Source organism: Rhinoderma darwinii, chromosome 3 (genome assembly GCF_050947455.1).
Source record: "Rhinoderma darwinii isolate aRhiDar2 chromosome 3, aRhiDar2.hap1, whole genome shotgun sequence".
In the NCBI taxonomy this organism is placed as follows: Eukaryota; Metazoa; Chordata; class Amphibia; order Anura; family Rhinodermatidae; genus Rhinoderma; species Rhinoderma darwinii.
In genome coordinates, this window is record NC_134689.1 from 297,250,158 (window position 1) to 297,259,960 (window position 9,803).

Consider the following 9,803-nt stretch of genomic DNA (forward strand, 5'->3'; position numbering starts at 1 on the left):
GGAAGTGCAGGCTTAAATAGACCGAGGGCGGGAGCTAGCTGAGTCTGGCCAGGTTACGATAGGCTCTCCCACTCCTAAGCCTGCCAGCCTGAATGGTGGAAGCAGGAGTCAGTCTCAGGGATGTATTCTCAGGTGCTGACTGATTAGTTCTGGGAGTTAACCCCGCAGTGCCTGGCAGATCCTTTACAGTACCCCCCCTTTTATGAGGGGCCACCGGACCCTTTCTAAGTGGACCTGGCTTACTGGGGAAACGCAGGTGGAACCTCCTGACCAATACCCCAGCGTGAACATCCCGGGCGGGTACCCAAGTCCTCTCCTCGGGCCCGTATCCTCTCCAATGGACCAGGTACTGGAGGGAGCCTTGGACCATCTTGCTGTCCACAATCCTGGCCACCTCGAATTCCACCCCCTCCGGGGTGAGGATGGGAACAGGAGGTCTCCTCGAGGGAGCCAAGGACGGGGAGCAGCGTTTGAGGAGGGAGGCATGAAACACGTCGTGTATCCGAAAAGACGGGGGTAACTCCAGCCGGAAGGAGACAGGATTGAGGACCTCAATGACCTTATACGGCCCAATAAACCGGGGAGCAAACTTCTTGGATGGAACCTTGAGACGCAAGTTCCTAGACGACAACCACACCAGATCCCCGACCATAAACAGGGGGTTAGCAGAACGTTTTTTATCAGCCTGAGTTTTTTGTACGCTCTGGGACACCTCTAGGTTTTTCTGAACCTGGGCCCAGACTGTGCACAGTTCCCGATGAACGACCTCTACCTCAGGATTGTTGGAACTACCAGGTGAAACGGAGGAGAACCGTGGATTAAACCCAAAATTACAAAAAAAAGGAGAGACCCCAGACGAGTTACTGACCCGGTTATTAAGGGAAAATTCGGCGAGGGGAATGAAAGAGACCCAATCAAATTGACAGTCAGAGACAAAACACCTTAAGTATTGTTCTAGAGACTGATTAGTCCTCTCCGTTTGGCCATTGGTTTCAGGATGGAAGGCAGAGGAGAAGGACAGATCAATCCCCAACTTCATACAGAAGGCTCTCCAAAACAATGAAACAAATTGTACCCCTCTGTCCGAAACAATATTGACAGGGACCCCATGGAGACGCAGGATGTGTTTGACAAACAAGGTAGCCAACGTTTTGGCGTTGGGTAGTTTCTTGAGGGGCACAAAGTGGCACATCTTACTGAAGCGGTCCACCACCACCCACACCACCGACTTGCCTTGGGATGGAGGCAAATCGGTGATAAAATCCATGGAGATATGTGTCCAAGGTCTCTGGGGAATGGGCAACGAACGCAGTAAGCCCGCTGGTCGGGACCTGGGAGTCTTGGACCTAGCACAAACCTCACAAGCGGCGACGTAGGCCTTAACGTCTTTAGGCAACCCAGGCCACCAATAATTTCTGGTAATGAGGTGTTTGGTACCCAGGATGCCTGGATGGCCAGATAGTGCGGAGTCATGATTTTCCCTAAGTACCCTTAGCCGGAATTGCAGGGGAACAAACAGCTTGTTCTCAGGAAGGTTCCCGGGAGCTGCACCCTGATCAGCAGCAATTTCAGAGACTAAATCAGAATCAATCGAGGAAATGATTATACCTGGAGGCAAAATACAAGCAGGATCTTCCTCCGAAGGAGGGCTGGCCATGAAGCTACGCGACAGTGCATCAGCCTTAATATTTTTAGACCCAGCCCTATAGGTAACCAAAAAATTGAATCTGGTAAAAAATAACGCCCATCGAGCTTGTCTCGGGTTTAGCCTCCGGGCAGATTCTAGGAACACCAGATTCTTGTGGTCGGTAAGGACCGTTACCTGGTGCCTAGCCCCCTCCAGGAAGTGGCGCCACTCTTCAAATGCCCATTTAATGGCTAAGAGTTCGCGGTTGCCAATATCATAGTTACTTTCAGTTGGCGAAAACTTCCTGGAGAAGTAGGCACAGGGGCGGAGATGGGTGAGGGACCTGGTACCCTGGGACAAGACAGCCCCCACTCCCACCTCAGATGCGTCAACTTCCACGATAAATGGCTCCATTTGGTTGGGCTGAACCAGCACCGGGGCCGAGACAAAGCACTTCTTAAGGACCTCAAAAGCCTGGACAGCCTCAGGAGGCCAGTGGAGGAGATCAGCACCTTTGCGAGTGAGGTCCGTAAGGGGCTTAGCGATGACCGAGAAGTTAGCAATAAATCTCCTGTAATAATTAGCAAACCCCAAAAAACACTGTAACGCCTTCAGGGAGGCAGGTTGGACCCATTCCGCCACAGCCTGAACCTTGGCGGGGTCCATGCGGAATTCATGAGGAGTGAGGATTTGACCCAAAAATGGAATCTCCTGTACCCCAAACACACATTTTTCGGTTTTGGCAAACAGTTTATTTTCCCGAAGGACCTGGAGCACCTTCCTGACATGCTCCACGTGGGAGGACCAGTCCTTGGAAAACACCAGTATGTCATCAAGGTACACTACCAGAAAAATCCCCAGGTAATTTCTCAAAATCTCATTTATGAAATTCTGGAAGACCGCAGGGGCATTACACAACCCAAAGGGCATGACGAGGTATTCGAAATGGCCTTCGGGCGTGTTAAACGCAGTCTTCCACTCATCCCCCTCTTTGATGCGAATAAGGTTATACGCCCCCCGTAGATCAAACTTAGAAAACCATTGGGCTCCCTGAACCTGATTAAAGAGATCAGGAATTAAAGGAAGGGGATACTGGTTCCTTACCGTGACCTTATTCAGGCTACGGTAGTCAATGCATGGCCTAAGACCACCATCCTTCTTCCCCACGAAGAAGAAGCCAGCACCTACCGGAGAAGAAGAGGGACGAATGTAACCCTTGGCCAGGGATTCCTGGATATACACTCTCATAGCTTCACGTTCGGGACAAGAAAGATTAAATATCCTACCCTTAGGAAGCTTAGCTCCTGGTACTAATTCGATAGCGCAATCGTATTCTCTATGAGGAGGTAACACTTCGGAGGCCTCCCTAGAGAAAACATCAGCGAAGTCCTGAACAAACTCGGGTAGCGTATTCGCCTCCTTAGGGGGAGAAATAGAATTAACAGAAAAACATGACGTACAACATTCATTACCCCATTTGGTTAGCTCCCCAGTATTCCAGTCAAACGTAGGATTATGCAACTGCAACCAGGGAAGACCTAGCACCAAATCGTACGATAATCCCTGCATCAACAGTACAGAGCATTGCTCCAAATGCATGGAGCCAACAAGGAGTTCAAAAACAGGGGTATGCTGTGTAAAATAACCATTAGCAAGAGGAGTGGCGTCGATACCCACTACCGGGACAGGTTTAGGCAAATCAATAAGAGGCATAGCAAGGGACATAGCAAATTCCACAGACATGATATTAGTAGAGGACCCTGAATCCACGAAAGCACTGCCGGTAGCAGACCTACCACCAAAAGAGACCTGAAAGGGAAGCAAGATCTTAGTACGTTTCATATTTACGGGAAATACCTGTGCGCCCAAGTGACCTCCCCGATGATCACTTAGACGCGGAAGTTCTCTGGCTGCAACCTTACGCTTAGGACAGTTGTTCACTTGATGCTTGTCGTCCCCACAGTAAAAGCAGAGACCATTCTTCCTGCGGAATTCTCTACGTTGTTGGGGGGACACGGAGGCCCCGAGTTGCATAGGTATCTCTGAATCTTTCGGGGAGTAACGAAGCAACGGAGCTTCGGGAGGCATCATGGGGGAGTCGGAGGAGAAAACACATAAACGTTCACGTTGTCGTTCCCTGAGACGTCGGTCAAGTCGTATCGCTAAAGCCATAACCTGGTCTAGGGAGTCAGAAGAGGGATAGCTAACTAGCAGGTCTTTCAGGGCATTCGACAGACCCAACCTAAACTGGCACCTTAAGGCAGGGTCATTCCACCGAGAAGCTACGCACCACTTCCGAAAGTCAGAGCAATACTCCTCAACAGGTCTCTTACCCTGACTTAAGGTCACCAGCTGACTCTCGGCAAAGGCAGTCCTGTCAGTCTCGTCATAAATAAGTCCGAGAGCAGAAAAGAAACAATCAACGGAGGAAAGTTCAGGGGCGTCAGGAGCCAAGGAGAAGGCCCACTCTTGGGGCCCTTCCTGGAGCCGGGACATAATTATACCCACCCGCTGGCTCTCAGAACCTGAGGAATGAGGCTTTAAACGAAAGTAAAGCCTACAACTCTCCCGAAAGGAGAGAAAAGTCCTCCGGTCCCCTGAGAACCGGTCGGGCAACTTGAGGTGGGGTTCAAGAGGTGCGGTGCGGGGAACTACCAGGGTAGCATCAGGCTGGTTGACCCTCTGAGCCAGGGCCTGGACCTGTAGGGAGAGACCCTGCATTTGCTGAGCCAGGGTCTCACGGGGATCCATAGTGGTGTCAGGGACCAGGGGTAGACTAGGTATGGGCTTGTTATTATGTAACGGCAGGGGGTAGGGAGACGGACAAGTGAGCCCTAATCTACCCGCCACTCTGTCCCTGCCTACTTGCAACGACCCGCCCTAGGCGACGGGGTACAACTGGGCGGCGGTCCCTGCGCTCAGTAAGTGCACGACAAACACGACAAACATACAAGGAACACAAGCAAGGAAAAGGGGCCGTTGCCCACGGCAACACCGTGAGCAACCAGAGTGGTGAACGAGCCGAGTCAAGCCAGGAGTGTGCGAGGTACAAAACGAAAAGCAGAAGAGTAGTCGGTAAGCCAGGGTCGGTATGGAGCAGGATCAAAAATAGCAGGAGCTGTAGCTGGGCCAGGAACCACAAGGAAGGAAACAAAAGCAATAACAAGCACCGAGGGACAGGAAGTGCAGGCTTAAATAGACCGAGGGCGGGAGCTAGCTGAGTCTGGCCAGGTTACGATAGGCTCTCCCACTCCTAAGCCTGCCAGCCTGAATGGTGGAAGCAGGAGTCAGTCTCAGGGATGTATTCTCAGGTGCTGACTGATTAGTTCTGGGAGTTAACCCCGCAGTGCCTGGCAGATCCTTTACAACTATGTTCCAGAAATATTTGTGTACATGACTGACTGTAAATTGATTTACCTGCTCACATGCGAACCATACCTTCCTCTCCAAGTGATTATTAATTCCTGAATAATTCTAACAACAATGTATGCTAGTAATAAATAATATTTATGTTCCTGTAAAGAAAAAGTCCACAAAGGACCAATCAGGAAGCCAGAGGAATGAAGCCCACACTTCTGACTCCTTAAAAACAGTACTTTCTCTGTTTCATAGAAACTAGGGTGCAGGGAAGAGTGTCAAGTAACTCCTCTGTTTAGTTGCCCCCAATTGCGCCCTTTAAAGGGAAGGTGTCATTAATTATTTATTTTTTTATCATATTGCTTTTAATATAATATTTTCAAAAATGTTATTTAATTGTGTTCTCATGTTTTACTTTTTAATGTTTTCTGACTTTTACTTCTCTATGGGGGCTGCCATTTTTTTTTCATCTCTGTAGGTGTCGATTTACGACACATACAGAGATGGAATACGGCACATGCATCCCCATAGAGAATGCGAACGGGAGCCGGACAGTAAGATGACGACTTCCGGCCGCGGCTTCCAGCCATATGTTCAACGAAGCGAAGGCATAAGGAAGAGGAGCGGAGGCGGCAGCAGGAGAAGGTAATTTATGTTCGTGTATGTTCGTGTGTATTATGGTCGTGTATGTTCGTGTGATACTGTCTGCTGAGACCTGTATCTAATCCTCCTACACTGTGCAGTTGCTCAGAAAATGGCGGCACACATTGTAGGAGGTTTGAAGACATTCCAACCCTTCCTTCTCCTGGCACTAGCCAGAAGGAGGGAGGGGGGATTGTGTGACGACACTAGAGGAGAGTGCGTCCATCCCAAATTTGCAGCATACATCAATGAGGTTGCTTTACCACAGTGACCATGCTGCAATTTTGGGAACTGCTCTCTCTAGTGGCCAGCACATGGAAATGTTATAAATTAGAATCTAATTTATAATATTTCCTGACTTTTGAAAAAATGCCACAAATTAAAACAATGTGTAATCACTTAAATACTAATTGTTTAACTGAAAAAAAAGAAAATAATTTCTAGCGACACATTCCCTTTAAGCCCTTATTCACAAGACAGGGTTTCCCGGTCGGGTGACGGCCGTTCATAAAATGGCCGTCACCCGACCGCAGTAGGAACAATATACCCCTAATGGGGCTATTCACAGGACCGATTTTCTGACACCCCGGGAAACCCGGCCGTCAAAAAATGGGACATGCCCTATTTTCGGCCGTTCACCCGGCCGCCCGACTCCCATAGAAGTCTATGGGGCCGGGTAATACACGGCCATCACTGGAATGTGTCCCGAGTGATGGCTGTGTCTACCATCGCTCACTCTCTCCTCACAGCGCAGAGTGCATGTGAGGAGGAGGAGTTTATGCCATTCGGACGAAGCGCTGTATGCTGCAGGTAAGTTTCTACAATGTGGGGGTGCCCTTATACAGGGGTACTGTGTGGCAGGGCCGGGGTGTACAGCAGGTGGAAGGGAGGGCTGCGCTGGCTCCCTTCCCCTGCTTGTTTTAAAAGCGCCCTGGCCCGGCGACACCTCCCATGGCCGATGGCGCCGCTAGCAGCTGCTGCGGCTGCTGTAGCGACGCCACTATAGCAGAGCAGGGAGGTATCTCCCTGCTCTGCTATGTGCTAGCCCCACTTTAGCTCCCTGAAGGAGTGGAATCCCCGTGTGTTCGGGGATTCCGCTCCTGGACAGAGCGCTTGATGTCTCTGTCCATATATGGACAGTGACATCAGGGGCAACTCCTGAAGCGGAATCCCCGAACACTCTGTGACCGGGGATTCCACACCATGAGAAGACAGTAACGTGGAGTGTCCATACATGGACAGAGACGACAGGGGCTTTTCCTGAAGTGGAATCACCAGCCACATGGGGATTCCACTTTAGGAGTTGCCCCTGATGTCACTGTCCAGATATGCCCGGCCCGGAACAGATGCAAACCGGCCGGGAAATACGGCCCAAAACGGCCGATGTTATCGGCCGACACTCAGACCCTGTCTGGACCCTGTTGTGTGAATAAGGCAAAAGTGTTGTACTGTAAAGGGGCCTGTCCCAGTGGCTGGTTAAAGGTGAAGACCACAATAGAGTATAACTTTTTAATGTACATATTGACACCACATTTGTGTTGTACGGTTTTTAATGTTTTTTCCGCCTCTCCATCTACAGTAAAAGGGCATTTAACAAAAGCACCATTATTAAGCACCAATATGACCACAAATTCATTTAGTCCTGGTATCATCACTTTCCCTGTTTTATACATGTATCTGTCCATCATTACAGAGAACAAAGCCCTGTGCTATCCTCCAGATTCTTTTCAATGTATCCACTTGTATATACTTGGCTTGTTTGTAAATATGCAGAACATTTTCCACATGCAATAAGATCAATTATATTTTATTCAGGTATTGCCTGTTATAGTCTTATTTTCAGTCTGTATAATGTGACACTTCTGCAGCATAAACAGAGGGACATTAGACATAGACAGACACATTGTATTCGATTAAATTGATTTACTAGAGAATTACATCATCTCACATCTTATACTAGAAATGATCCTGGCACTGCAATACTTAACCTGGAACACTGCTGCCAGGCATGAGAGGCTGGCAGAAAAATCTCAATTCATTCTTCCTTATGCAGAGAACAAAGAGCCTCCCCACAACATAACAGGGACAAAGCTATAAGGGCCATACATTTACATTGTGTGCCAGAGGAGAAAAGTTTTGGGGTGCCTGGACCTACCCTATGTCATCTACTACTCCTATGACACAACACACGTCATCGCATCCCTTCTATCTGGAGAATGAATGAAAGGATTACGCAGCAGACCTGCCATTGTAGGCTCCTGCATTCTCCAGCCTGTCTCCAGCATCTTAAGCATATAGCCGGGTGTCTATAGCATGCACGACCCTAACAATCGCTAATATGTTAATATAGATTTACTGTACCTCAGTGACCTCAGTAGATCTAGAAGGGAAGGCAGGCAGGCATGGAAGGGACACGGACAGAATGGTTTCTGCTGCTGGAGAAAGCTGCTTATCAGCTGCAACTCTCTAAAAGAACGCTAGGGGCGCTGTTACCACCAGAGGAGGAGTTCTTTGTACTGACATCAGGCATACCATTATTGTTATTATTGTTAGCAGGATTGAAGTAGTAATAAACGCACACTACAATTCCTAGACATTTTTTACAAGATGATATCTAGGACAGATACAATGTTCTAGTTACAGATTCATGGCTTGTATTCATTTTCTATAAATAGCCTATCGTGGAACTGCAAGCCCCAGCAGCATAGCAAGCAAAATAACAACAAAATAACATGTTACATTATATAATTTGTATCTATTAAATGAAAAGTTGGGAGTTATTATTATTAATAATAATAATAATACCTATAATATTGTTGTGAGTGCATTCTATTTACAACCCTTCAATACATATCAATACTACATCAGAAGACTGTTTACTGACCTTTTCTACAAAAAGGCGCCATTTTTCCTTTTTTTATTTTTGCTTTTCCTCCTCGCTTTCCAAAAGCCATAACTTTTTTATTTTTCCATCGATTGAGCGGCTTATTTTGCGGGGCGAGCTGTAGTTTTTAATGGTATTATTTTGGGGTACATGAGACTTTTTGATCACGATTTATAATTTTTTTTGTGGGAGACGAGGTGACCATAAAACAGCGATTCTGGCGTTTATATATTTTTTCTTTTTACTGCGTTTACCGTGCGGGTCAAATAATGTTATATTATAATTGTTCAGACTTTTACGTACACGGCAGTACCAACTATGTTATTATGTTGGGTTTTTTTTACATTGTTTTTAGAAGAAAGTGGAAAAGGGGATTTTCTATTTTTTTTTTGTATATTTAAAAAAACATTATTTTATTGTTTTATACCTCTTTTATTTGTCCCCCTAGGGGAATTGAACCTGCGATCTTATGTATTGCAGTATAGGCAGGGCTTAAAAGGAGCAAAAAGATGGCAGACATGGGGACCTTCATTCAAGCCCTAAGCTGCCATTATAGCCTTCGATACCCTGCAATCATAACATGGGGGGGGGGTGGACTGTCGGAGGGGACTGCTCCCTCTTTCTAACGGCTTAGATGCCACTGTTGCTATTGACCTCTAAGGGGTTAAACGAGTGAGATCAGAGTTATCTTTGATCTCACCCCAGTGCATCCTCAGCCCATGAGCCAGCTCCACACTTTCCCTTCCGACTTCCACTGTACATATACGGCGGAAGTCGGGAAGGGGTTATAGGGGCTCTCCAGGACTATATGATTGATGGCCAATCCTTAGGATAAGCCATTAATATTTGATTGGTGGGGTCTGACCTTCATTGTGCCAGTTGGGGTTCTCAGAGGTCTGATTCCCACCAATCATATATTGATGGCCTATCCTAAAGATAGGCCATCAATGTTATAGTCCCAGAGAACTCCTTTAACATATGAGGTAATTACATAAACAGCAGTTCCCTAAAACTGTCATATTACAAGAAGGAACCTTCCAATAATGAAAAAAATACTTGGCAGCATAGAATATACTACAGACTACAGGTTGCTGTTTATGGCACTCTACAGACAGTCTTTGATGGCATACCAATCTTTATGCCCTTCATTTCTTCAGTGGTTTTTCCAGTTTTGAACATCTTAAATAATGATCTAAATTGTTTCTTACTCGCCATACTTCAAATGCTTAAATGTCCACAGCAGAATTTCACCTATTGGAATTTTTAGAGGTAAGGGTGAAAGGCTATGTAAAC

The 9,803-nt window shown here is 47.1% G+C and overlaps 1 protein-coding gene across 2 annotated transcripts in view; it reads right to left on the reverse strand.

Moving 5' to 3' along the window:
* TP53BP1 (tumor protein p53 binding protein 1) overlaps positions 1–8,083 on the reverse strand; it is a 135,695-nt gene extending 127,612 nt beyond the window's left edge. For both annotated transcript variants that reach the window (XM_075858094.1, XM_075858090.1), the window contains exon 1: positions 7,988–8,083. The gene's annotated coding sequence lies outside the window, so the exon portion shown is untranslated. The remainder of the gene's footprint in view (positions 1–7,987) is intronic.
* Between the last annotated feature and the right edge of the window lie 1,720 nt (positions 8,084–9,803).